The 27,605-nt window shown below is 48.3% G+C and overlaps 1 pseudogene; it reads left to right on the forward strand.

Annotated features, from left to right (window-relative positions):
• LOC123077637 (crossover junction endonuclease MUS81-like) lies at positions 1–26,463 on the forward strand (annotated as a pseudogene).
• Positions 26,464–27,605: the final 1,142 nt, after the last annotated feature.

Below are 27,605 nucleotides of genomic sequence, written 5' to 3' on the forward strand. Positions count from 1 at the left end.
ATGAAGGTAATGGGATGGAACGACTAGGTTTTTTTGATGAGTTACTCTCTATCAGGAAAGTTTTGGGCTTCTTAGTTTGGGCCTCTGCGTGTTTAGTCTGCTTAAATGTAATTCGAGCCTTCCAGCAATCACAACATCTTTCCGACCATTTTGTGCAACGATTGGGTGTGTATGCCCATAGCGCCGCTTGGAGCGTTCTGAACAGCGATTGCACCACGATAGCTGCACTTTCGCTGGCGGTTGTAATTTTTGGTTTGCACATACCCGCCTCGGACTTCATATCCTCCATGCGGCGGGCGATGATCACAGATATGACGAATTTGGTAGAGTTTCTCCTAGCATACAAAGTCAGTTTCACATGGCTTCCAAAATAGATGAACAATATTTTTTGTCAAAATCTTCCCACACAAACAAAAGGAACTCGAAAAGTATACATAAAAACTTCCACGCCACCTGTGCAATCGTATTTTTTCCAAGCATTTTTTTTGAATGTCAAATTTGATGATGCAAAGAAGAGATAAAAGTAAGCACTGAATTTATTTTTCACAAAGGTTGCAAAACTCAAAGTTTCCACGGTTTTTAAAGAACACTCAGATTGCTCAGAGATTTATATTCAGAACTAGTTTGATTTTTCTGGCATTTCAAAAACCATTTGACATTTCAACATGCGCAGGAGCACATGGGCAGGCAGTCCGCAGAGGAAGACGAAGACCACACGCAAGGTCTCTGTGTACGTGTAGCGTGCACCTCTACGCACGGTCTCGTCCCATCATGACTGTGGGGGTGTATATTTAGGCTGACCATAGTGGGGGTAACATAACCGGTAACATGCACTTGGGACTAGCAAACATGCTTATGTGGCACACAATTAAAGAAGAGAGATAGGGTTAGAGTAACATAGGTAGATACCGTATCATGTTAAATTTTATGCTACTTTGTGTCATGCATGACAATGAATATGGTCATCTATGATACTACTTTATATTACTATGCACTATGGAGGTAGTATCATATACTACTCCCTCCGTCCAGGTGCATAGGGCATCTTAGAGAATTCAAGTTTTCTAAGAGTGTAAGTCGCTATTGTCAATTCGCAAGAGGTGGTAATTAATTACGTAACCAATCCTAGATAGGACATGAATCTGCACGGTCCAGTGCATGTAAATAGCCTATCCATCTTCCCGTGCATGCAAAGAGCACTAATTGTGTTTGCATGCAATCCATCTATTAACAAGCAAGTTGGTTGGCTGCCATGTTTGAATGGCGCGCTAGCTGCCCATAAAATAGATCATTTAATTTTTACCTCACCCAATCTCTACGTGCCTAAATCACATTGCCATTTCTTAGATGCCCTATGCATCTAGACGGAGGGAGTAGTATCATATGCATGATACTAGTATATGATACTCCTCACTATGAGTAGCCTTATATGTTTAGGAGGTGGATTAAGAGCACACGGCGACGACGCCCTCTGAAATCACGGCCTGTCGTCTGCCCCCTGGGGATTCCCGTCACTTTAGCCGAACTGATTTTTTACGCGTGAATACACAACAAAGTTGTATAGGTTAACAGTGCATACATGTCCTTTGACATTTAATATAGTTGACACTTAATGGTATATTTGTGCAGCGTGGTGGGGTAATATACTAAATTGGGTAGCAAAAGTCAATATTCTCAGTTAATGTCACGCGTTTGCATGCAAGAAAGGTTCATGTGATGTCCTTTATCTGCATAGATATGTGAAAGTAGTTATTAGTACTACGTAATCAATGTGCTGTGTTGGAGCTCAGAGGTATGACACGACTCAATAAATAAAAACAAAACATTTGCATGCAATGTAATTATCGTTAATTCATATTTGCTGGGCCATGAAGATGAACGATTAAATGCGACTATGCTGCATTGATAAACCAGACAAGGTGACTAATAACCTAGTTTTTAGAGAAGGAAAAGTTTTGGAATTACTATAATTAATTTGTCTAGCATTATGATCACGAAGTTCTTGGGTTTAACTAAAATAAAAATAAGAAGACTTAATTTCATGGAATTTATTCCATGAGTTTCCCAGCAATTAGAATATTGGAATTCTCTCTTTATTTAAAATTCTAATAATAATGAATTCCACTATTTTAATTGTCATAGGATGAGGCTCTCAATTTTATAGAAGACACATAACTTGATGTTTTTGTTCCATATTACTGTTTTAAAGCTGAAACAAAAACATAACCTTGCAAAGGATATTGTCAAATGAAAAATAATACTGCAGTTTGAAAACTTGGTAGAAACTAAATATCAGATGTGTTATATGATTCAAAACGCATGGCTCAATAAAATCCGCATGCATGTAGGGCCGCTGTCAGATGTCAGTCAGCCACCTACATCTCCATACATTTATTCTTAGTCAGAGATCATTAAAAGTTTGGAAGAATACAAACCCTATATCTTTCCTAAAAGAAAACATACGTCAATCTAAGGGCATGTTTGGTTTCAAATAAGTCACCAACTTATAAGTCGAAAAGTGAAAAAAATGACTTATTTTGCCAAACGGACCCGACTTATAAGTCACCCCAACTTATAAGTCATAAGTTGCTCCACCCCAACTTAAAACTTATAAGTCACCCCCTTTTGTGTAGGTCCCACCACCTTTTCTACTTAGGTCCACACTGGACGCTCACCCGTGACCCATCCCGAGCTCGATCCCACCCCAACCCTCGCCGCCGCCGCCCTCAATCGCGAGCTCGCCCCCGCCGCAATCCTTCCGATCCAACACGCCGCCTTCGAGATCCAGTACGTCGCCGCCCGGATCCGCTCGCCTCCTCCGCTCGCCGCCCGGATCCGCTCGCCTCCTCCGCTCGCCGCCTGGTCTCCACCATGGCCGGTAGGAAATCCAGGTTGCAGCTCAACCTTTTCGAAGATTCCCAAGGCGCCGATGAGGAAGACGACTTCTTTGGTGACGGCTCCCAGGTCGGCAACTACTCCCCATCGATTCGTGCGGGTGCTGCTCCGTTTAGTGCTCCGGTGGCTGGAGGCTTCTCTCCACGCGTGCGTGCCCTGGGCGCGGCGACTGGAGGCCTGGGTGCTCTGAGCGCGGCGGTTGCCGGCCTCCCTCCGCGCGTGGGTGCTCTGAGTGCACCACAGGCCCCGACCTTCGTCGATCCGCCCGCATCGGGGGGACTGGACCTGAACTCCGAGGCGGCGGCGTTTCCTGGCCTGTCGGAGTACCAACATGTTCTGCATTCCCAGGAGGCCCCTCCCCGTTGACGCAGCGGCAAGCATGTGGTGGCCACGACTGGACGCGGTAGAGGTGCGGGCCGAGGCACAGGTGGCCGAGGAACCTCATCCAGCGCCGGCATGCCTCCTCGTCCAGCGAGGTCAGGGGCTGGTCGTGGTGGTGGTGGTATCCAGCGCCGCAAGTCCCTGACCAATGCCACAAGCGCTCAAATTGGAGGCCACATTGACCCGGACGACGACGAGGAAGGCTTCTATTGGACCAGCTCCAACATGCTTCAGAACTCCGACGAGGAGGAAGACGACTCTGATGAGGTAACATTTGTAGTGCTCATGTGTTTCAAAATTGCAATGTATCACATAGTATCGTTTTGTAATCGAGTTGCAATGCATGACAGCGTGGCTTTGATAATGCTAAATGGAATGAACAAAGGCTTGAACTCTTTTTAAAATTGGTCATTCGTGAGATTAGTGACGGGAACCGCCCAAACAATCAAATGGCTCCTGTTGGGTGGAAGAACATATGCAGAGATTTTCGTAGATCTTGTGGATAGAAATATAATGTGAAGGCTATGAAGAATAGGTATACCCAAGCAAAGGTCTTGGCAACTTTCTGGAAAGAGGTGCAGGTGAAGTCCAGTGGACTAGGCCGAGGTCCAAATGGTGAAATCCTAGCAAGCGAGTCATGGTGGCAAGCTAATACCAAGGGGAGAATCGAGTGCTATAGAGTATTCAAGGATCGAGTGCCCCCCTATCTAGATGATTTGATGCAGATCTTCGATTATGTGACAGTGGATGGAGCATCTGCATTTTGTCCAGGATTTGATGAGGAAGACAGCCAGCCGCGTAATGGTGTTGCAGCAGATCTTTATGATCTCACCGGAGAAGGCGACACATGCAGTCCCATGGGCAGTGCCAACAAGAGGGCTAGCAGTAGCAGCAAGAGGGCCAGCAGCAATGCAACAACAGGAGAGAGCCCTTCCAAGAAAACCAAGAGTCCTATGGTTAAAGCTCTTAGGGGGCTGGTGAATGAAATTAAGATTGACAGGGAGGAAGGGAAGAAAAACCAAGAGTCCTATGGTTAAAGCTCTTGCTAAAGAGTGTGGGGTAGCTGAAGCATCCATGGAGATGTGGGTGGCTTCGGAGTTGTTCTTGGATGCTAACAAGAGGGCCTTTTTCAGAGCTATGCAGACTGTTGAAGCAAGGCTTGCATGGATCCAGATGCACTGCCAGTAGAGAGGATTTGTGACCAATAAGTAACTGTAGCAGTGTGATGCCAGTAGTTATGCCGTGTTATGTGAAATGTAATCATGTTATGTCATGTTATGTGAACTTCACTTTGAACTTGAATCATGTTATGCCGTGTTATGTGAAATGCAATTTGAACTTTGATTCGTCATGTGTTATATTTCTGTTGGCTGGAGTATGTGAAGTAATAATTGTGAGCATTTCTTCATTTGATGTGAACTAGTGCATATGATCCATCATATTCTGTTACTTGTTGGTACTAAATTGATCCTCTACCCTTTTTTGTAGCAATGGATGGCTGCCACCATGGATCAGTGGGCAGAGGAGGACGAAGAAGAGGAGGAACAAGAAGCTGCAGCAGCAGAGAGGAGGAAGAGCATAATATTCAGCGCTGCACAAATCATTGGTACGTGCCACCTTGAGAACATGGCAAATAAAAATATGTACCGCCAACCTAAAGAAACTGGATATGAGTGGGTCATGAGGACATTACATCATAAGACACAATGTTTCAACATGTTTAGAATGGATAGAGAGGTGTTTGATAGCCTGCACAATTTGCTAGTAGAGTCATATGGATTGAAGTCTACTAGGAGGATGACATATGTGGAATCTTTAGCCATGTTCTTATGGAAGGTTGGTGCTCCCCAATCTATACGACAGGCTGAAAATCGTTTTGTTCGATCAATGGAGACACTTCATAGGAAGTTTGATAAAGTCTTGGAATGTTTGGTTAAGTTGGCAGGAGACATAATTCGCCCACTAGATCCATAGTTTAGGACACCTCATCCAAGAGCCAAAATCCAATGTTTGCTCCGTTCTTCGACAATTTCATTGGAGCCATTGATGGAACACATATAGAGGTGGTTGTGCCAAAGACAGACCTCATCACACACATGAACCGAAAATCAACTACTACTCAGAATGTGCTAGCAATGTGTGATTTTGACTTGAGATTCACCTTCATCGTTACTGGGTGGCCTGGGTCGGTTCATGACATGAGGGTGTTCAAGGCAACACTAGACAAATTTGGCAGCCACTTCCCACATCCTCCCCAAGGTACATTTAGATTGCAGTACACATTTCTTTGATCAGCCCAATGATTGATGCTTTTCTAACAGTTTAACATTGTAGGGAAGTTTTATGTGGTGGACTCGGGATTCTTTAACCAACCTGGTTATCTTGCACCGTACAAAGGAACGAAGTACCATTTTCAAGAGTACAATCAAGGTCCACCGCCAAGAGGTAAAAAACAAACATTTAATCATATACATTCCCAAATTCGCAATGCAATAGAGCGATGCTTTGGAGTACTGAAGAACAAGTGGAGGATTTTGTTGCACATGCCTTCTTATCCACCACCAAAGCAAAGTAAAATTATTTCAGCATGCATGGCTTTACACAATTTCATTAGAGACAGTAAATTGGAGGATAGAGATTTTGGAGAGTGTGATGATGATGAGGAGTTCATTCCAATGGTGGATGAGCCTAGTAGCCTACGACACCGACGCCAACGACGAAGCCGTGCAACCCAATCGCAGGGGCAAAACTCGCGTGGTGATCATGACATGAACGTTTTTCGTAATTGGATAGCGGAAGGACTGCATAGTAGGCGGTAATTGGTATTTGTTCTAGTGCCGAACAATGTAATTTGTATTTGTTAGTGATGACTTGTATCAGTACTTGTATGGATATATGTATGCATATTTGAAATGGATTTGTATGGATATATGCATGCATATTTGAAATGGATTTGTATTTGTTAGTGATGACTTGTATCGATACTTGTATGGATATATGTATGCACATTTGAGATGGGGGGAAGAGAAGAATGGCAAAAAAAAGGATGAAAAGGTGTGCTCAGGTGACTTATAAGTCAGGTAACAACCAAACAGGCGTGACTTATAAGTCACTGGTTTTAAGTCACCTGACTATAAGTCACTGGTTTTAAGTCACCTGACTAAACTGAAAAATACATGTTGTCTGATGTAGTGGCACGAATTCCTATTCTTATTCAATGGAGAGATATCAGGGTGGTGAGCCCGCAGGTGCTCCTAGGCATTTTCGTATATGTTTACTTTTACTAGGTAATTGCCCGTGCGTTGCAACGGGAACATAAATGTTCTAGTGGCTCGATCATAAACATGTCAAACATATACCTTATCCTCGTGTGTTTTACCAAATAGCACCCTGTCTAGAAACATTAGCCTGATAGCAAATATGGGAGGTAATGAGAGATGTTTCGCTAATTTTTTATACACACAATAGTTAAACATTTACCCGCGAGCAAATATGGACCATAATGAGAGGCACATCTCTCACTTTTATACACACAATAGTTACAATAGTCGGTGATAAAACCCTCATATTTCGGACCATTTCCCTTTGATGGAAATGCAGGTAGGCCTCCTTTGGGCGGCAGAAGCATTTCAATGATTCGTTTTCTTTTCAAGCACATATCCAAGTGTGACACATACTTTCGTTACCTCAATTCTCTGAGTTGTTTGTAAATTGTGAGGCCTAATCCCATTCCACTGCACATTAATTAACACATTCCTTGTAGTAGCAACCAATCATTGTGCAGATGTATTTCCATTTAATTGATATAAAACACTAAAAGAAAACCCGGGCCATGTAGTTTCCATTTAAACAAAGTTGTGTTTTTGCCCAGACCTCAAGATGATGAATCAAACTTTAGAGAGTCCATGCATGTTTATTTTATTCAAATGCCAACACATACATAATCTTGTCTAGAAGATTTGTAATCATCACCAAGCTTCTACTCCCAAGTCCCAACTGTTTATTTAATCTAAACTTCAGTGTATGTATATCAACAGTCTGGAATGCATGGAAACCTGGACAGTGTATACCTTGAACTATCTCAATGGCTTGAGCTTGTACTCCCAAGTCCCAACTGTTTCACCATCTAAATCTGGTCAACATTATCAGCATGATCAGCCTTTACTCTTTACTTTCTCATGTGCAACATCATCATGAGTATGATCTTAGATGATAAACAGTGTGCACTACTTCTGGCTGTTTATTGTGTGAATCTTCAATCGGAGTCACGTGCTCTTGGTGCCTTTTCTTGCACAAACTAAAACTTCAAAAAGTGAACAGAATCTGATGAAGTAATTAGGATAGAAAATTCCTAGTAGCGGAATACAAGATGAAAAAACGTATAGCAATTGAATAATTTACTACTACAAGATGAAAAAACGTATAGCAATAATCTGATGCACAGTTCACTCAATCTGATGAAGTAATTTACTACTACTATAGTTTAGTACAACTTCTTCACACGTATAGCAATTGAATAATGCCCAACAATCTAAAATCATTCACTTACGAAGAAAGAGGGAAGAGAACAGAGGGGAAACCATCATATCCGGATGCGGCATACTCGGCTCCTTCCTGTCTTATCACCATCTTCGTTCATGTTCTTTGCTGGTCGATTTTCTCAGCAGGTGCCAGGGCACAGGAAGCTCTGTTCAAGAAAGAACCTTTGTGAGGCCAAATAACCAACAAAATTCTTGTTTACACAGACACAATAAAATATAGATGATTAACTACACAATAATTTCTTAGTGATCATGCAATAAGCTGGTCCCAAATCTAAAACTTCCGCTCACATAAAAAATACAGGAAACAATATGCATATATAATGATTTTACGTCATAATGATTATTTTGAGAAACTCGTAATATATATTTGGATGGATCCACTACAAAAGTATGAAATTCTTCTCGTTGAAAACATAACACAAAAAAGGGAAAGACGAATCTCTTTGAGGCATATATCAACAAAAGGAGAAAAGATTATCTCAGTGACCAATCGAAATCGTTGAAAGTTCAACACACCAGTCCTTGAGCAAATGTTTACCCGCAAAGCAAATTTTTCTGGAGTGCACTCTTAACTCTTTTGTGTCGCATGTAAACAACATCAAATTACAGTAGATAAACATGGTGTATATGCATGTGTGGTAGGTGGCCCTAACAGAAATCACGAGAAAGACAATGAGTAATGAGAACTTCTCTTTTGTAATGGCCTGAGTGGTGGTTATGTATATAGTGAAAACAATGTTCAGAGAAAGGTATCACGTACACAGAGATATGTAGCTGGAGACAGGCCCTCAATCAAAATGCTAAATGTCAGTAAAACGTACTATGTGGATTGAAGGCATCACGTACACCATGAGACATATAGCTAGAGAATCATAGATTATCTGAATGAAAAAGTCAAATGTCTGTCAAATAGATTGATTGCTTTGCATGGCATACGTACTGTTGTCCCTCCTTGCCTCTATCCGCTCACGACAAAAGCGAAGCCTGCCGGCAGCTCCAGGCAGCGGTGTGGTCTCTTTAGCCGGGAAGCGATACTCCCTGATTTGGAGCCGTAGCGAGGTGGTGGTTGCTTGGGGACGCGCAGCTCCCCATCATAATAGTCTTCATCGATCACGCCGGGCTTGTCATTTGGGGTTACAGGCGACAAACCAATCACGCTGTCCTCAATGCCGAACGCCCCAACCTCGCATGGATCCTGTGCTCGGAGGCGACCTCGACGATGAAGGCCTTTCTGTCAACGGAAGGGCAGTCACGGGCCTCGTTGCCAGCTTTCCCGCCGGACGTGACGTGTCGTGAGCTCCGATGATCAGCCTGGCGGAGGTCATCATCCAGTTCGTCACCGTCGTTGATGAACTATCACGCGAGTTGCTGGGAGGTATTCCATCTTATGGGTGCACGCTACGCTGCGGCCACCGCCGAGCCAGCATGTATGCGACAAGCGAAGCGGGCGTCATGTGGAGACTAGAGTAGCCACGGCCGAGGGCATTAGATACGACGCGGGCAGCGCGGCGATCGCATGCTAGTGTCGACGCTGATCTGGAAGACCTCAAGATACTGGTGGACATCAGGCGCGTCGCCGACGCCATCGTCGGCCCAGACTGATTCCTCACGTCGTTGCAGAGAGAGGACGAAAGAGAGAGAGAGAGAGGTGACTCTTAGTCTCAGCCGGTTGTACCGTTCGCCCATTCGGCCACCAGGCTCCTCCCGCCTGTAGCCACCGCCGCGACGCTGGTAAAGAATAGAGAAAGGGTGAGACAGGAAATAAATAAATGCGATTACGGTGATTGGTTCCCAAAATTATGGTAACTGAATCAACTCTTATCTATCAACGCACGAGGATCCCCTCAAAAAACGCACGAGGAAAGGGGCGTCGTAGGACGTGCGTAGGTGGCAGACGAAGTTGGACGAAGGCGAGGTGGGGCGCCGAGGGACTCCGATTTGTATGAAGCGAAACACGAGGAAAGAAAGCCTGAGATTGCGTCCTATTTTTACGTCCTATAATTTCTTGCACCTGATTCTAGCGCCTGATTTTTTCTCAATGCTTGATTGTGTTTCTTTTTATTATAGGCGGATGAAGGCGAGGGAGCACTTGTTGAGGGAAGGTTGGACGAAAGAATTGACGTAAGAGGGGAGAGGGAACCTTACGATTCTGTTAGATAGTAGAGATTCACCTGTTGTAGAATTAACTCTCGACCGTAAAAAAACTATCGAATCACAAAGCGAAAACCTCCGAACCAGTAATGGCGGGCTCATCCTCCCCACACCCAAATCCCCTCCCCACTCCCGCAGTCCCCTCCCAATCCCTCACTCCCACGCCCCCGACCCTCGGCGCAGATGGCGCCGTCGGTGCCGAGGAAGAAGCGCAAGGTGAGCCTCCCGAAGAACGAGGAGGTCACGGCCAGGATCTTCGAGAAGCACCGCTCCATGGCGGCGCAGCAGCCGGCCAGCCTCCTAGACCACCAGGCTCGCGCGCTCTGCGCCGCCTACACCGGTGTCTACGCCGCCAAGGAGCCCGTCCGGACCCCCGGCGACCTGGCCCGTCTCAAGTGCGCATTCCCCCGCCTCTCTCGAACCGTTTCCTCTTACGCTATTGAGACGAGCCTAGGTTTCGGTCGATTTCGGGGTCACATTGCCACTCTAAGACGAATGGCTTGGTTTATGGTTTGGGTGCCTTAGCTCTGGGATCTTAGGGGATTTTAATTGTGCCCATTTGGTCTGAGCATGGATTTTCGGTTTGGCCAGCTAATGGTATGTGGAATCATAAATTTCAGTCCAGTTCCCCTTATGTTTACTCATCTGCTGCGACCGTTGATTTTCTGCAGGTATATGCTGAAATCGATTTAGGCCATTACCATTTTTATATGTCAAGGTATATTTATATCCCTTTAGGGTTGCCATTCTACTTGGGATTTGCCTGCAAGTAGATGACCAGAGAAGTGGTATAAGTCTATAACAGTATGAATTTAGTTTTGATCCATATTCTAGGACTCTTTCCCTTTGATTTTTCTTTTGTGTGTTGAATTTAGAGGTGGAAATCACACACTAGATTAATGTGTGGAATGTATCTAGTACACAATGGTTGCTTTCTACATTGAGTTGCATCGATTTTTGAAAAACTTTACATTTTCTGAAGTAGTTTAATCATTGTTGTTGCTTCTTCGGTTCTATTATTTTTGTCAGGGGAGTTGGAGGTTGGGTTGTTGACGTCATGGAAGACTCCTTTCAGGGTCCAGCCTTGATTTGTCCCCTTCGAGAAGTAATACACCAGGAGAAACGGGTAATAGTTTTCATGATTGCTCACGGGTCCTCTGGAATCTGTTATTCCTTTTTCATCATCAGGATGACAACAAGTCTTCTTCCCCATCAGTTTATGTATCAATAGTCAGTTCAATGGAAACAGGTTTATTATTATTCTTAAAAGGGTACTGCCCTTTTAACAGGGAAGAACACACTAAACAAACCTTATGTGCCACGGTTGAAATCAGCTGCTTATGCAATAATGATCACACTCTACATGTATGGTTTTTTAGGGTGGGGGTGGGGGGCTATCTTACCTAAATTTTTGTTGTTCACGCTGCAAAATTAGTGCAACCTTAGTACAAAGGGCAACATTTAATCAGAGGAAAAGGGAAAAGACACTTGAATATGCAACAGCGGATATTGACAGTTGCTTCCCCCCTAGGGAAATGGAAAGAGGGAAGGAATTTATGATGAGGCAAGAGCTTATTGACGCCGCTGAGGCCAGTGGTCTGTCACAACATGCAATAGAGTACAGTTTCAGTGATTCAGTATATGCCATGGTTGCTGATTTCAGCGGATATTTTAGTGCATCACTAACTGTCTTTGTTGTATTATGAGCAGCCCAAACAACAGTAGGAATTCTTGGAATGATGGTTACAGTTACACTGGATGGAATAGCATGAAGACGTTAACAAATAAGAATCTGGTTGAGAAAAAGAGTAATCCTGCAAAGTAATGTACCAGGCTCGTCCTCATGTTAATGTTATGTTTTTCTGTCATTTATTAAAAAAAGAATTGGATCTTTTAGGGGAGTAAACCCAATACGTTTTATACTCACGTATTAGAGCACAAGTTTTATTACCTTCACATCACTGGCTATTGATATATAATGTACTATTGTGGCTCTGCTAGCTATTGGTTGTGAACTTTGTACTTTGCCTGATCTTTCTTAAATGATAAACTGATATTTTAACGGACTCAAACTCAAGGAGATACCAGAGCTATAAAATATATCACTTGTATGCATGAACTTGACTCTCATTAGAGGGTTCATAGGGTTCTCATGTATTTAAGTATGATTGTGTCTGCACTAGTTTATCCAATTCATGCTCTTGCGACACTCACCGGATAGAAAAGCCACTCACATGTTTTGGTCTGAGTGTGGATCGGCTGGATCCAAAAATGTGGCTAACCTCTGGTGTGCTTTTGCAGTTTGGTAAATGTGTTCCCTAGTAATTTAACTTGTATCAAGAAACATTCCTACTTCAGTTTTTTCTCTTGGTCGGAGAAGTTTGATAAAGTGCAGCAGTGAAGTCATATATATGGTAGCAGAGTATCAACATCTGATAGTTTGCTAGTTGATGCTTGTGGGCACCTTAGGTAATATAATGCTCTCTAATCTTTTGAGCTAATTAAGAAAATATATCTTTTAAACATACAGCTCTGCGGTGGTATATCATCAATTTTCTATCGATGGAATAGAAGCAGGCATGTCCAATTCCATAGCTCCTTTGTATTCATCTGGTCCACAATATGAACTTGAAACAACAACAACAACAACAACAACAACAACAACAACAAAGCCTTTAGTCCCAAACAAGTTGGGGTAGGATAGAGGTGAAACCCATAAGATCTCGCAACCAACTTATGGCTCTGGCACATGGATAGCAAGCTTCCACGCACCCCTGTCCATAGCTAGCTCTTTGGTGATACTCCAATCCTTCAGGTCTCTCTTAACGGACTCCTCCCATATCAAATTCGGTCTACCCCGCCCTCTCTTAACATTCTCCGCACGCTTTAGCTGTCCGCTATGCACTGGAGCTTCTGGAGGCCTGCGCTGAATATGCCCAAACCATCTCAGACGATGTTGGACAAGCTTCTCTTCAATTGGTGCTACCCCAACTCTATCTCGTATATCATCATTCCGGACTCAATCCTTCCTCGTGTGGCCACACATCCATCTCAACATACGCATCTCCGCCACACCTAACTGTTGAACATGTTGCCTTTTAGTCGGCCAACACTCAGTGCCATACAACATTGCGGGTCGAACCGCTGTCCTGTAGAACTTGCCTTTTAGCTTTTGTGGCACTCTCTTGTCACAGAGAATGCCAGAAGCTTGGCGCCACTTCATCCATCCAGCTTTGATTCGATGGTTCACATCTTCATCAATACCCCCATCCTCCTGCAGCAATGACCCCAAATACCGAAAGGTGTCCTTCTGAGGTACCACCTGGCCATCAAGGCTAACCTCCTCCTCCTCACACCTAGTAGTATTGAAACCGCACATCATGTACTCGGTTTTAGTTCTACTAAGCCTAAACCCTTTCGGTTCCAAGGTTTGTCTCCATAACTCTAACTTCCTCTTTACCCCCGTCCGACTATCGTCAACTAGCATCACATCATCCACAAAGAGCATACACCATGGGACATCTCCTTGTATATCCCTTGTGACCTCATCCATCACCAATGCAAAAAGATAAGGGCTCAAAGCTGACGATGCAGTCCTATCTTAATCGGGAAGTCATCAGTGTCGACATCACTTGTTCGAACACTTGTCAACATTATTGTACATGTCCTTGATGAGGGTAATGTACTTTGCTGAGACTTTGTGTTTCTCCAAGGCCCACCACATGACATTTTTGTGTTTCTCCAAGGCCCACCACATGACATTCCGCGGTATCTTATCATAGGCCTTCTCCAAGTCAATGAACACCATATGCAAGTTCTTCTTTTGCTCCCTGTATCTCTCCATAAGTTGTCGTACCAAGAAAATGGCTTCCATGGTCGACCTCACAGGCATGAAACCAAACTGATTTTTGGTCACGCTTGTCATTCTTCTTAAGCGGTGCTCAGTGACTCTCTCCCATAGCTTCATTGTATGGCTCATCAGCTTAATTCCACGGTAGTTAGTACAACTCTGAACATCCCCCTTGTTCTTGAAGATTGGTACTAATATACTCTGTCTCCATTCTTCTGGCATCTTGTTTGCCCAAAAAATGAGGTTGAAAAGCTTGGTTAGCCATACTATCGCTATGTCCCCGAGACCTTTCCACACCTCAATGGGGATACAATCAGGGCCCATCACCTTGCCTCCTTTCATCCTTTTTAAAGCCTCCTTGACCTCAGACTCTTGGATTCGCCACACAAAATGCATGCTAGTCTTATCAAAGGAGCCATCCAGTTCAATGGTAGAACTCTCATTCTCCCCATTGAACAGCTTGTCGAAGTACTCCCGCCATCTATGCTTAATCTCCTCGTCCTTCACCAAGAATTGGCCTGCTCCGTCCTTGATGCATTTGACTTGGCCAATATCCCTTGTCTTCCTCTCTCGGATCTTGGCCATCTTATAGATGTCCATTTCGCCTTCCTTCGTGCCCAACCATCGGTAGAGGTCCTCATATGCCCGACCCCTTGCTTCACCAACAACCCGCTTTGCGGCCTTCTTCGCCATAAAAATCTTGCACATGTGGTCATTTGGGAATGTTCCAGATTTATGCCAGTTTGCTACATGAACCAGATCTTGCTTATTATTTTGGTCCTACAGTCATCTCCCTTCTTTATTTCCACCCTGAATACAAGCAGAAGCTCACCCTGTTCAGTTTGCATCTCCTTTTCTCTCTCTGGGGCTTTATTTGCCAAGCACACACATTCTGTTGAGATACCAAGCATAAACTTGGGACTTACCGTACGAGTTTGCTGTAGGTATTACCTAACAGAAAAAGGCAAAGAGACAGCTCGTGATTGTCTCGCACGATCTGGATTGGACGGTCCTGCAGGACCTTTAACGTCGGCCGGTCATCCTGTAGTTGTGCTCAGTGATGCAGGTTCTGATGAATATGATGGAAGCAGTCCCCTGGTAGGTATTAATAAAGTTTTCTACTCATCAGTATGAATTTCCAGATAACCGATTATTGTACCCCAGCAGCACTATAATAAATTCCGTTTACCGAAAAAGGCTTTCGCCCTGCTTTATAGATAAAGCAAACCGCCCAAGCCAAACGTCCAACAAGGTTCACACACGCACACACACAAGTCTCACATACACATACAATAGTACACTGGGTTAATGCTGAGGGCACAGCTCAACAAGCCCTGAAATCAAAAATAACAAACTCACACACAACAACCCGAGCAGCAGGCCTAATCGGGCTCCGGAGGAGGGGGCGGCAGCGGGGGCGCCACGCGGAAGGCCATCGAGAAAAGATCGGCGAGGTGGGTGTTGATGGTGTCCCGATCCTGGGGGCGGCTAAGCGGCCGCCAAAGTTGCAGGTGACCACACATTTTAAAGATCGCGTCAGTCGCACGTCGGAGAGGTACTTTCTGAATAACAAGCTTGTTGCGGATGGTCTAAGCATCCAGACGAGGACCCAACGCACAACCATCTAATATGGCAGTGGCGAGGGGCGGTGGTGTGGATCTCTGCAAGCAAGTCTGGGAAGTTGGTGTTGCACCACTGTCCACCGACCGTCTCGCGAAAGCAGGACCATAGGAATTGGGCTGTGGAGCAGGAGAAGAAGATGTGGTTAGCATCCTCCACCGTGCCACACAGGGGACATATCCTGTCTCCTGGTCCATTACGCTTGAGGACCTCTACCCCAGAGGGAAGGCGTCCCCGGATCCACTGCCACAGGAAGATCCTGATCTTCAGAGGAAGGCGAATGTCCCAGATCAGGCTAAAGGGCTCAGGGGCCGACGAGGGAGCGATAGCCGAGTATAAGGACTTAGTGGAGAAGCGGCCGGAGGGCTCCAGTCGCCAAGAGATGGAGTCAGGGGCGCCCTTGACGTCCATCGGTAGAAGGGCGATGTCTGGAGGAGGGAGTCCCAAGCGGCCACCTCAAGGGGGCCGAAGTGGCGCCGGAAAGCGAGACGCCCTAAGTCAATAAGGGTCGTCTTGACAGAGAACCGAGGGTCAACCGCTATGGAGAATAGTTCAGGGAATCGGGCGGCCAGGGGGGAGTCCCCCACCCAATGATCGAACCAGAACAGGGTCCTGGACCCGGAGCCAACCGAGATGGACGTGCCAATGCGGAGCACGGGTAGAAGCTGGATCACAATCTGCCAGAACTGGGAGCCACCAGACGCTGACAGAAATCTAGAGGTTGGCCTCGAAGGTACTTATTGCGGATGATGGTAAGCCAGAGTCCTCCCTTCCCATTGGCGATTCGCCAGAGCCATCGGGTCAGGAGAGCAATGTTCATGCGCCAAGAATACAAGATCCCAAGTCCTCCCTGGTCCTTGGGTTTGCAAATGTCGGGCCAGCTCACCATATGGTATTTCTGCTTTTCACCCTCGCCTGCCCAGAAAAACCTGGACTGATATTTGGCGATCTCCTGATGGAGAGTCTCATGAAGGCTGTAGAAGCTCATGAGAAACCAAAGGAGGCTGGCAAGCGAGGAGTTGATGAGGATCACCCTGGCCGCCTTCGAGAGCCACCTCCCCTTCCAAGGCTCCACCCGGTGCTGCATCCGAGTCACTGCCGGGCACAGGACAGCTACGGTGAGTCGCGAGTCACTAATGGGTATCCCCAAATAAGTCGTGGGGAAAGTACCCAACCGACAGTTCAGACGGTCGGCCATGGCTTGGGCCTCCTCACGGGAGTAGCCCAGAATCATCACTTCGCTCTTATCAAAGTTGATGGTGAGCCCGGACATCTGTTGGAAGGATGGGAGGAGGAACTTCAGGTTGGCTATGTCGGACACGGAGCCCTCCACCATTATTATGGTATCGTCTGCATATTGTAGGAGGGAGACCCCTCCCCCCCTACCAAGTGAGGAACTATGCTGTGGATATGGCCAACAGATTTGGCATTATCCAGGATGACAGCAAGGGCATCAACCACGATGTTAAAAAGAAACGGGAAGAACGGGTCGTCCTAGCGAACCCCACATAGAGTGGGGAAGTATGGACCTATCTCTCCGTTAATGTTAACCGCGGTCCGACCGCAGGTGACGAGCTGCATAACTCTGGTTACCCACCGGTCATCAAAGTCCTTGTGGAGCAAGTCTTCCCGAAGGAAGGGCCAGTGAACCGTGTCATAGGCTTTATGGAAGTCGAGCTTCAGGAAGACCGCTCGATGGTGCTTGGACCGGACTTCATGAAGAACTTTGTGGAAGACTAACACCCCATCCAGAATAAACCGCCCTTGGATGAAGGCAGATTGGTTGGGGTGGGCGACGGTGTCAACTAGAAGGGTCACCCTATTGGCGTACCCCTTGGCCAAGATCCGGAATATCACATTGATCACAATGATAGGCCGAAATTGGCGGATGTCAGAAGCGCCCGAAACTTTGGGGATGAGTGTGATGACCCCATAGTTTAGGCGCCCAAGGTCCATGGCCCCCGAGTAGAATTCATCGAAGAGGGCCATGACTTCTGGTTTGATGGTCTGCCAGAACGTTTTGAAAACGTCACTGGAAGCCCATCCAGACCCGGGGCCGAGGAGGAGTTCATACCCTTTTATGGCCACGAGGACCTCGTCCTCGAAGAAAGGCGCCACTAAGGCGGCATTCGCCTCGTCAGACACTAACTGTGCAGCTGACCAAGTGTCGGGTGGGGGAAAATAGGGCTTTATAAAAGCCATCGTCGTGGACTCGGATGTCCGAAGGACGGATGAGAGGGGTATCTCCATCCCACAAGCAATGGATGGAGTTCCGGCGCCGCTGCCCATTGGCAATCGCCTAGAAGTAAGCTATATTGGCGTCTCCACGGAGCACCCACTGTTGGGTGCTGCGGAGCCTCTAGTATGCTTCTTCATCCGCGTAGATGGTTGAGAGCTGATCCTCGTGATCATATCTCAGCATCCACTCATCCGGGGAAATCCCGGAAGTGTCAGCGTAGGCGTCTAGGGCTTGGATGGCAATCAGGAGGGCTTTCTTGCACTCGCGAAGGTCCCACCCAAGGTTCACGCCCCACCCCTTCATAAATTGGCGGGCGAGCTTGGCACAGAACTGCCACGAGTCAACGGCGGACATGGAGTGGTGGGGAGATGGGCGTGCGGAGATCCACTTAGCCGCGACCGCCTCGAGGAATCCCACCTAGTTGAGCCAGAAGAGCTCAAACCGAAAATGCGGCGGGTTGGGGGGGCGCTCGTCGGCGGTGGAGAGGAGGAGAGGGACGTGGTCAGACCCGATCTGGGTGATCGCCCGCAGCGAGGCCAAGGGGCACTTAAGTTCCCACTCCGGTGAAACTAGGACGCGATCCAGAATAGATTGCGTCGGGTTCGCTTGACGGTTTGTCTAGGTGAACCTGGCACCCGTCCGCTCAAGTTCGCGGAGGCCGAGCTCCGCGATGCAATCATTGAACAACTGCATCCGGGGGAGGTTGATCCGGTCATTGTTCTTCTCATCCGGGGAGCGGATGAGGTTAAAGTCTCCTCCCACAACTACATGGAGGAGGGAAGCGGTGACCTTCCACTGCAGCTCAGCGAGGAAGGTCGGGGAACGACGGTGGTCCATAGACGATCACGACCTCCCATTTGAAGTTGAGAGCCCGTTCAAAGATCTCCATACTAACGAAGAATTTGCCCTGATCCATGCGGCCCACCTCGAAGGTGGTATCCTTCATGCCTAAAAGGATGCCACCCGAGTGCCCAGTGGTCCCACTAGAAGGGAGCCAATGCCAGGAAAATAGGTGAGGGCTAAGACTATCAAGCTCGGGGAGGGAAAACTCAGTACACATTGTTTCCTGGCTGCCTATGATGTCGATGTGCTCGTCTCGCATATAATCGATGAGTTGGCGGCATCGGCCATCATGGCTAAAACCGCGGATGTTCCAGAAGAGGACTCACATTTAGACCTCCATTGGGGGGCTGCTTGACCCCAGGACACGGGAGGTGCTCTGCGCCCGGAGGGCCGCAGTGCGAGAACGGGTGCACCCACGGATCATCTCCCCGAGCACCGTCGGAACCACCGCCATGGAAGGAGTGGCGGTCGGTTTCGTGGGTTGGCGGAGGAGGCGAGCCCGTGTTTCAGCAAGTTTGCCATCTAGGATCTCGCAGGCCCGGATGGCCTCGATCTGCTCTAAGGGGGGTCCAACTTCCCCCCTAAAGATGATGGCCGAGTTGGTGGCCACCTTGGTGAGGTGGCCAAGGGGAACGGCCTCGAGCGCGGAAAAGGAACAACTGGAAGAACTGGGGGGATGGAATTTGCACCTGGCTCGAGGTTCCTGGCCGCCGCCCAAAGCTCTGTACGCTCGGGGACAGACTGGGCCGGGAAGTCTGCTAGACGGGCCGCATCGAGGCGGGCACTGCGGCGGGAGGCACTCACCGGCGTCGAAGTGGAGCGGGGCCGCCGGGCATACGCCACCGTCCGTGGGGGGTGCGCAGTGACAGGAGTAGTCACGATGTTGGGCACCCCCACGGCCAGTGGCCCTGGAGAGGCGAGTGGGTTGTCAGGCGCACCAGGGGAGGAGGCAGGGCGGGGGGCTCCAAGATGCCCCCGGCCGAACCCTCCGCGGGTGGAGGAGCGGGCGGAGTCGACATGGGCGAGCCACCGTCGTTGGCGCCCTTGGAAGCCAAGGAGATCGGTCCGTGGGGGGACGAGGGCGGCGAGCTCAACGGAGCCGGGCGCAGGACGAAGTCGGCGGACGGAGATCGGGGCGACGAGGGCTGGAGGACGAGCAAGCCCACACTAGAGATGTCATTGGCCGCCTCCGACGAGGGTGGAGAGGCTGGAGGAGGGGCGGCCAGCCGGAGAGTAGCCTCGAGGGCGGAGGCCGTCACTCGGGTGCGCCCAGACCGGAACCTCCACGACCCGGAGGGGGTTGGATGGCTCACAGGAGGGGGAGCGGGAGTGCTCCGACAGGTCGTCGTGGCGAGAAGGGCGAGGGCGCCGGTGGTGGGAGTCGCCAGCATCACCCGGCCCACCCTCTTGGTGACCATCATCGGAGAAGCGGGGGAGGCCGACATGGTTCGGCGGCTCGAGGCAGATCTTGAGGTCGAAACCCTCGTCGTTGAAGAAGAGGCGGACTGTGGCGTGGAGCTTGGAGGAGTCCAGGGATTTCACCTTCACCCGGACCTCCTCCTGCTTGTGAAGCGAGAGCTCGTCGACCACCACCACCTTGCCTAGGATCTTGGACATACTGCGGATTACCCGCTCAGACCGGGCAACATCGGGCAGGGCAGCGATGACGGTCCAAGGTTTGTCAACCGCCATCGCCTTGGGATCCCACTTTGGGTCAGAGATGTCCACCACCAGCTGGTTAAGAACCAAGGTGATGTTGCCGCTGCGAGTGCAGTACCCCATGCCAATGGCATCCGGGAAGATCACCGTGAAGGTGTTGGCGGAAGTGGGGGCAACCTGCAAGTCCCACCTGCACCGGCACAGGTGGTTGAGCTCGGCCTCGATCATCTCGGGGGAAGCGACGCCCTCACCCACAACAGAGACAATCGCCAGGAGCGAGGGGGAGGGCGGAGGGGCGTCTGGCACCTTGACGTGGAGAAGCCCATGCCCTCAATGCCGTGGCTATACATCATAAGCTCCTTGGTCACCGGTCGGTCCGGGCAAAGAACCGCGGGGTGGCCGGAGTCCTTGTAGAGGTAGCACATCGGCGGGTTGGGACACGCCACCTTGAAGTGCCCGGTGAGCCCACAGTTGAAGCACGATGGGGAGTCACGCGAGGCACCGGTGTCCGCTGGAGGGGCCGACGCGGCGGATGTGGCGGGAGTGGGAGGGCGAGCCGGCCCCTCCTTCTTCTTCTTCTTCTTCTTCTTCTTCTTAGCCCCCTGGCGCCCGCGGTTGCCATTGCCACCATTAGCCGGAGGGAAGGATAGCGTATTTTGAGGTGGCTGGTACTGGCGAGGAGCTTGGGGGTTGCTGGATTGCTGCTGTTCGAGCCTTGGGGGGGAAGGGGAGCGGTCCCGGCGCCGGGGAGGGGACGGCGAGCACCGCCGGGTGGAGCGCCACTGCTCTTCCACGGGCGAGCGGGGGCGGTCCCGAGGATCGACACGAGGGGAGGCGCGATGTGCAGGGGAGCGGCGCTCCGCGCGCGCCAGCGGACGACGCGATTCGCGGGCGGGGGACCGACGGGCGGGAGGCCGAGAGGAGAGCTGTTGGCACAGGTCAGCTTCGCGCCGCAGCCCCTCCGGGGAGGAGCGGGGCGCGTCCCGGTGGTCGTCGTGGCCGCGCTTGGGCCGACCGGTGTCATCCGCCCAGTCGTGGGGCATGGCCGCAGGGGACGGTGGGGGCGACGGCGCCTGGGCCGGAGATGGAGAAGCGACGGCGAGAGTGAGGGGAGGAGCGGATGGCTCGATGCGGCGGGGAGGAGAAACTGGGACGTTGACTGGATGGATCGGGAACCCTAGAGGCGGCCAAATGGTCGGCCTGGCTGGGCCCGCAGCCGCGATGGGCCGCGGCCCATCTCCACCCAGGCCCACCATAGGCCACGCGGGCCGGCTCAGGGGGAGGCCTAGGACCAGAGCCGGACGGTCCAACCCCTTCGTCCCGACCGAGCGGGGAGGAAGGATTCCTTTGAGCGCCGCCACCGGTGCAGCGGGCGGGGTGAGGCTGGGAGGGCGCTGCCGGAGCGAGCCTCGGGTAGAGCAGGGTGAGTGGGGAAATGGGACACCGAATGCGAAGACGAACGGGCGGAACGGCGACCGCCGCGACATGACAGAAGCTACCGCCGGCCACGCCAAAGCCGGCGCCGTGTCCGGACTTGAGGGGGGCGCAACACCAGCGCGCTAGGACGAACACGCGGAGCCACGGTCTGTGCATTCCCCAGCCATGCGGCCGCCGGCGGCGGCGGCGACCCGACCCCAAGGGCGGCCCTTGGCTCCCCAGCGACTGAGACGAGCTTAGTGGCCGGTGTCGATGCCGGGCGGACAAGCGGGCGGCCGAACTCCCACCCCTGGGAGTAGGGCCACCGGCAGCGTCCAGCCGCCGAGCAGGAGAAGGAAGGGGACGCGTCCGCGGCATAACATTGGGAGGCCCGCCTCGACATCATCGGCCTCGGCTATGTCCGCCCAGATGACCCGCGTCGGGGCAGAGGGGGACTGTGGGCACGGCGAGGAGGCGGACGGCGAGGTCGCAGGGAGGAGGGCAGGGAGGGGGCGGCCGCCGACGGAGAGGACGGGGGCGGCAGAGATGGGGGAGTCGCCGCACCGGGTGAATCGCCCCTGGAGTCGCCAGCGCAGTCCGCCATCCTCAACCCTCATCCTTTTACTCAATTGCAGGTTCTGAAAGAAGTGGACTTCCAAACTCAAAAGCAGGTAGTTCCAGTTCCTTTGGTACCAGCATGCTTTCTTTGCATATAATATGATGATATATTCCATAAGCAAAATATTACTCCCCGCTGATCTTTGTAGTTAATGCCATTTTTTCAGGCAACGGCCGTGCTACTAATTCTCCTCTTTCATCTTGAGGAATGTTTGGACAGCAATCATTTAGTGCAATGGTACACTTGCATTTCCCTTCCCGTACCCTTCTTTTTCAAATGGAACATAATGCACGAAAGTGCCTTTCTGCTCCCGAGCTCATTTGAGCTCGGTGAACAGTAAAATCGAAAAAAAATCAAAGAAAATTCCAAAAATTCCAAAAAAAAATCTCAGAGAAACATTGACAAAAGTTCTAAGTGTTTGCAAAAATTCATCATGAAGTCACATTCCTGTAAGGCGTGGTAAAAAAACAAATTCAGCCTCCAAAATGCTTTTGAAAGTAGCATTTTCAGAGTACCGATTTTGGTTTTTTTGCCACGCCTTCTAAAAATGTGATTTCATGACGAATTTTTGCAAGCACTTAAAACTTTTGTCAATGTTTCTACCAAAAAAATTTTGTAATTTTTTGATTTTTTTTTTTGAATTTTTTCGAGTTAACTGTTCACCCGAGCTCATATGAGCTCGGGTGCAGAAACTCCACGTCCCATAATGCAATAGTTTCTTTTCTAACGTCAGGGTTCTGCTGAAAAGTCTTTACTAGCTATGCCACCTCATCAATCTAATGACAGTTTTCTGAAAGCTTATGAAGTGGTGCTGATATTGGATGATTGAGATACTTTCGGGTCTGTATGGCCGTATCTTGCTCATGAGTTGTATTTTTTAGTTCTGTCTGATATTTAAGTAGGATCATAATAAGGCTGTCTTAGCAAATAAACAATATATGTTGCCCCCCCCCCTCTCCCAAAAAAACATCTTTTGAGCAGTGTAAAGTAACTGAGGATTGGGCGCATGCGCACCTAGTCTCTCTTTCGCATGACCTGCAAGGGCATTCTATTCTTCATGTTCATATTATTTCTATTAAAATAAGATAGGCAAGGGATTTCACATATTTATCCGCTTACTGCTGGAATTGTGAATTTTGATGACACTTTGATTCGTTATCTCGTGTTACTTAAACTGTTTAACCTTCTGCTTCTGTATATAAAATTTAGATTCTATATGTTGTTTAATTACATTATTTTCCAAGGAAACAAATTGATTATGGTTGCACCCAATAGTTTTTTATGTTTTATTTAATCATCCATCTATGCATCAGAATTCAGTTCTCTGATGAACACTCCCTTTTTGTGCAGGCCCCGTTCCAGAAGAAAAGTTGTTGATAATATACGCTCGCAGTTTAATATTCCTGTAGAGGTTAGTTGGATTGAGAGTTATGTGAACTCTTCTTTGTTTAACCCTACTTGCCCTTTCCTTTCTTCTTGTATCTAATTCATCAGTACTCCTCTGGGTGCTATCCTTGTTCATTTCTTCAGACAACCAAAATACACTGCTAAAAGTCATTATATGCATCAACACGGCTCTAAATTAAATGCCCTGTACTGCTGGATTAATTATGTGATATGTTTGGTTGCTGCCCCACTGTGTTGATGATTGCTGACTGCACATATTTCTTGCTTGTGCACTAGGGGACAGCATAATAATATTACCAAAGTTGCTTTGCATAGATTGAACTGTTCATATAATGTGCCAAAGAAAATGGCGCTGATCCTTCTGTTTGAACCATGTCATCCAGATTAAACACTTGCCTGTTGGAGATGCTCTTTGGATTGCTCGCCATAAAGAACTTGACATGGAGTATGTTCTTGATTTCATTGTTGAAAGAAAAAATGTGGATGATTTTCTTGGCTCAATTAAAGACAACAGATACAAAGATCAAAAACTAAGACTGAAGGTACCATCTAAAAATAGCTTTGATTTCTGTCATTAATATTATAAGCCTTCTGTCTTAATTTTCCCAGTTGTTCATGCTTTTAATTTCTCACTGATAGTAAAAAAGGGCAGCCCACATGCTATCCCCTGTGATTTGATGTTGCTTGAGTCTAATCTTAGCCGAGGAGATTTTTTTCCTTATCCCCTGTGATTTGATGTTGCTTGAGTCTAATCTTAGCCGAGGAGATATTTTTCCTTATTCTTTGTTATCATTAATTGAAAAGCATGGCCCATATTTGGGTATGAGATGATGAAGGACGATGTTATTAACCGACATAAGCTTGAGCCTGTAGATTGTGCATCTCTTCCCAAAGAAACTGTATTTCTCGTCCATATATATGGGTTTGCTGTGGTTATTTTAGCAACAATACGATGTGATACCTCCATTTGTTGTATCCTTTGCAGAAATGTGGGTTAAGGAAGCTAATATATCTAGTTGAAGGGGATGTAAACACTGTAGATGGATCAGAGAGCGTTAAAACGGCGTATGTACTCTTCTCATGAAGCCTGGACGATCATGTCAACCCCTGAATGGCAGTACTTTTTTTCTCGTTGTTTAACATTATTATTAAATATTGTCCCCAATGTTTTGACTGTCAGCCGTATGCCCTATTAACTCTCCTCCACATGCCTTTTATTTCAGCTGCTTCACTACTGAGCTTCTTGAAGGATTTGATGTCTAGAGAACCACTAGGTATGATGACACTGAAAATAAATACGGCCACCTCACGGGCTCTATAATTAATTATTACAGCATGAACTTCTCTGCTGGCGCTGATACCTCTCGACTTTGCCTGACCTACGATGAGTTTGTGAAGAGGTGTTCTGACCTTGAGAAGGTCACTCTGAGCGATATATTCGCCCTTCAGCTTATGCAGGTAACTGGGCGAATACAGCCACCTCCACCAAAGTTTGTCGGGTAGTCCATTTCATGCAGTACTTTGCTCATTTATCCTGCATGTAAATCAGGTGCCACAAGTGACAGAAGAAGATGCTCTTGCTGTCACGAGTCTCTACCCCACTCTTCTCTCGCTTGCTAAGGTGTACACCATGCTTGTGAGTCCTCTTCTCCTTTCAACTTATACAATGTTCTTTACATATACAACTTATACAATGTTCTTTACATGTCTACGCACATCCTTAGCTGCTCCTCGTGCTATTGATGTACAGACCAATTCAACATGTTTGTAGAACTAAAAGTTTATCCTTGTAATTTTGAAGGATGGCGATAGGCGTGCCTAGGAGGAGATGCTGAAGAACAAGAGCGGCATGGTCAATGCGGGGGCTAGCAAGAACATTTTCAAACTCATCTGGGCGGAAGGATGAACACCCATACTTGACCGGTCTTTTGGTCACCACCGCGGTGATTTCGGGCCGCCTACGCAAGTTCCCAAGGCGAAGACAGGAGGGACCCTTTTTGTGCTGTGCCTGGTGCCTTGGAGAACTGAAAGTCACTCAACATGTAACCACCACCTAAAAGAACGCCTTAGCGCAGCCTCGCTCCCCATTTAAATTACTACTCGTACGTAGTAGAATTGCATGCCCCAAAGTTATGGAGTCGTAGTGTTAATGTAGCGCATTAGCGCTTCGTGTGTATATGTATATATACTAATATTAGCTCTTGACTCGGTTGCTTGGATCATGTGTTGTCTCGTGTTATCTCGACCTTGCTTGTATGGAAACAGACAAGGCAGGTACTAGAATTTAGCCTGCTGGCAAAGTGAGCGTAGACTCACTAGAGCCCATGGTTTCCGATCCATGTGCTTGATGGAACCTGAAAGCGTTCTTTGGTCAGTGGCATGTCCATGTTCTGCAAGAACGACATGTTGAGCAGATTCTGTTCTGTGAAGATTGTGGTATTGAGGAGATGATTGAACATGCACTTTTCTCTTGCACTTGGGTCAAGCTGCTGTGACCTGAAGCCCTGAACTTCGTTGCTTCCTTCCGGTTAGAATCCCTTCTCTTCATCGGATTTATGGGATGTAGATATTGTTGATCTCAATTAAGTTTCAGAACCACATGCTGTTATTATTTTGTGTGGTTGCTGGACGATTTGAACTGAAAGAAACAATAGGAGACATGGAGAACTTCAAATGGGCCTTTGATACCATCCACGATCTAGCTGCGCTACTGGCTTGAAGATGGCACAAGAGCGGAGGAAGAAATCGGTCTCGATACCCTCTAAGATCACTTACATCAAGATCAATGTTTGACACGAGCTATTACGAGCAAGATGTGAAAGTGCGTTACGTCGACTAGAGGGGGGGTGAATAGGCGATTTTTATGAATTCTTCACTGAGGAATTTGAGGGTGAGAAAATTCCCAAATGAAGAACTACTTGCAGCGGAAGAAGTATTCAGGTATAAGCATAACAGAGCAACAACATAGTTATCATGATGAAATGAATGACAAACACAGAGTACAGAAAGCGTAAACACAGGATAAGCAGGATGAAGACAAACAAACTAAAGAAATATGATTGAGAAATTAGAGAAAGTCTTCAGTCAAAGTCTTCAAACAGTAATGATCAGGTACATCAACACACAAATGAGGAAATGAAAGGGTTGAAAAAATAGATGTGACGCCCCGATTCGACCGTACACTAATCATACACGCAAATGTGTACGATCAAGATCAGGGACTCACGGAAGATATCACAACACAACTCTACACACAAATAAAATAATACAAACTTTATATTACAAGCCGGGGGCCTCGAGGGCTCGAATACAAGCTCGATACACAAGAGTCAGCGGAAGCAACAATATCTGAGTACAGACATAAGTTAAACAAGAATGTTGTCGTGGGGATGAACCCCGGGCAGGCAATGGAACCCGGATCCTTTTTCAAAAACAGCGGGGCCCACATCGCCTCGAAAGCAGGCATACGCCTGGCCGGGTCGCTCGACCTGGCAAGGCCCGCGACCCGGCCAAGACCCTCGACTCGGCAAGGTACATCGACCCGGCCGCAGCAGCTGGCGCAAGACAACTCAACCTGGCGCAGCCATGGCTTCCCCAGCAAGCCAACCCACCCATGGCGTCCACGGCAACCCAGCCACGGGTCAGCTCCCGTCCCATCCAGGCCATACGATGGGGCGAAACCTCAATCACCGATGATCAAGACAACAGTGTTCCCGCCCATGCCTATGGTCAGCCGGAGCGTGGCAACAGTGCCCCTTACCCACCCGCTGACCAAGGCTGGCGTGGCAACAGTGTTCCCACCCTCACCGCTGACAACAGCAAGCGGCGGCCTGACGGAGAACACTGTATGCGGCTCAACTCGGCCACGCCCTGACGATCGACAAGACGACGCACAGTTCCCCTAGGCACGCGGGGCCCGCACCTAGGGGAACCCAACGAACCACAAGCCCACAAGCGGGACCCAGCCCGGTACTCCGGATA

The sequence above is a fragment of the Triticum aestivum genome, chromosome 1B (genome assembly GCF_018294505.1).
Source record: "Triticum aestivum cultivar Chinese Spring chromosome 1B, IWGSC CS RefSeq v2.1, whole genome shotgun sequence".
Lineage (NCBI taxonomy): Eukaryota > Viridiplantae > Streptophyta > Magnoliopsida > Poales > Poaceae > Triticum > Triticum aestivum.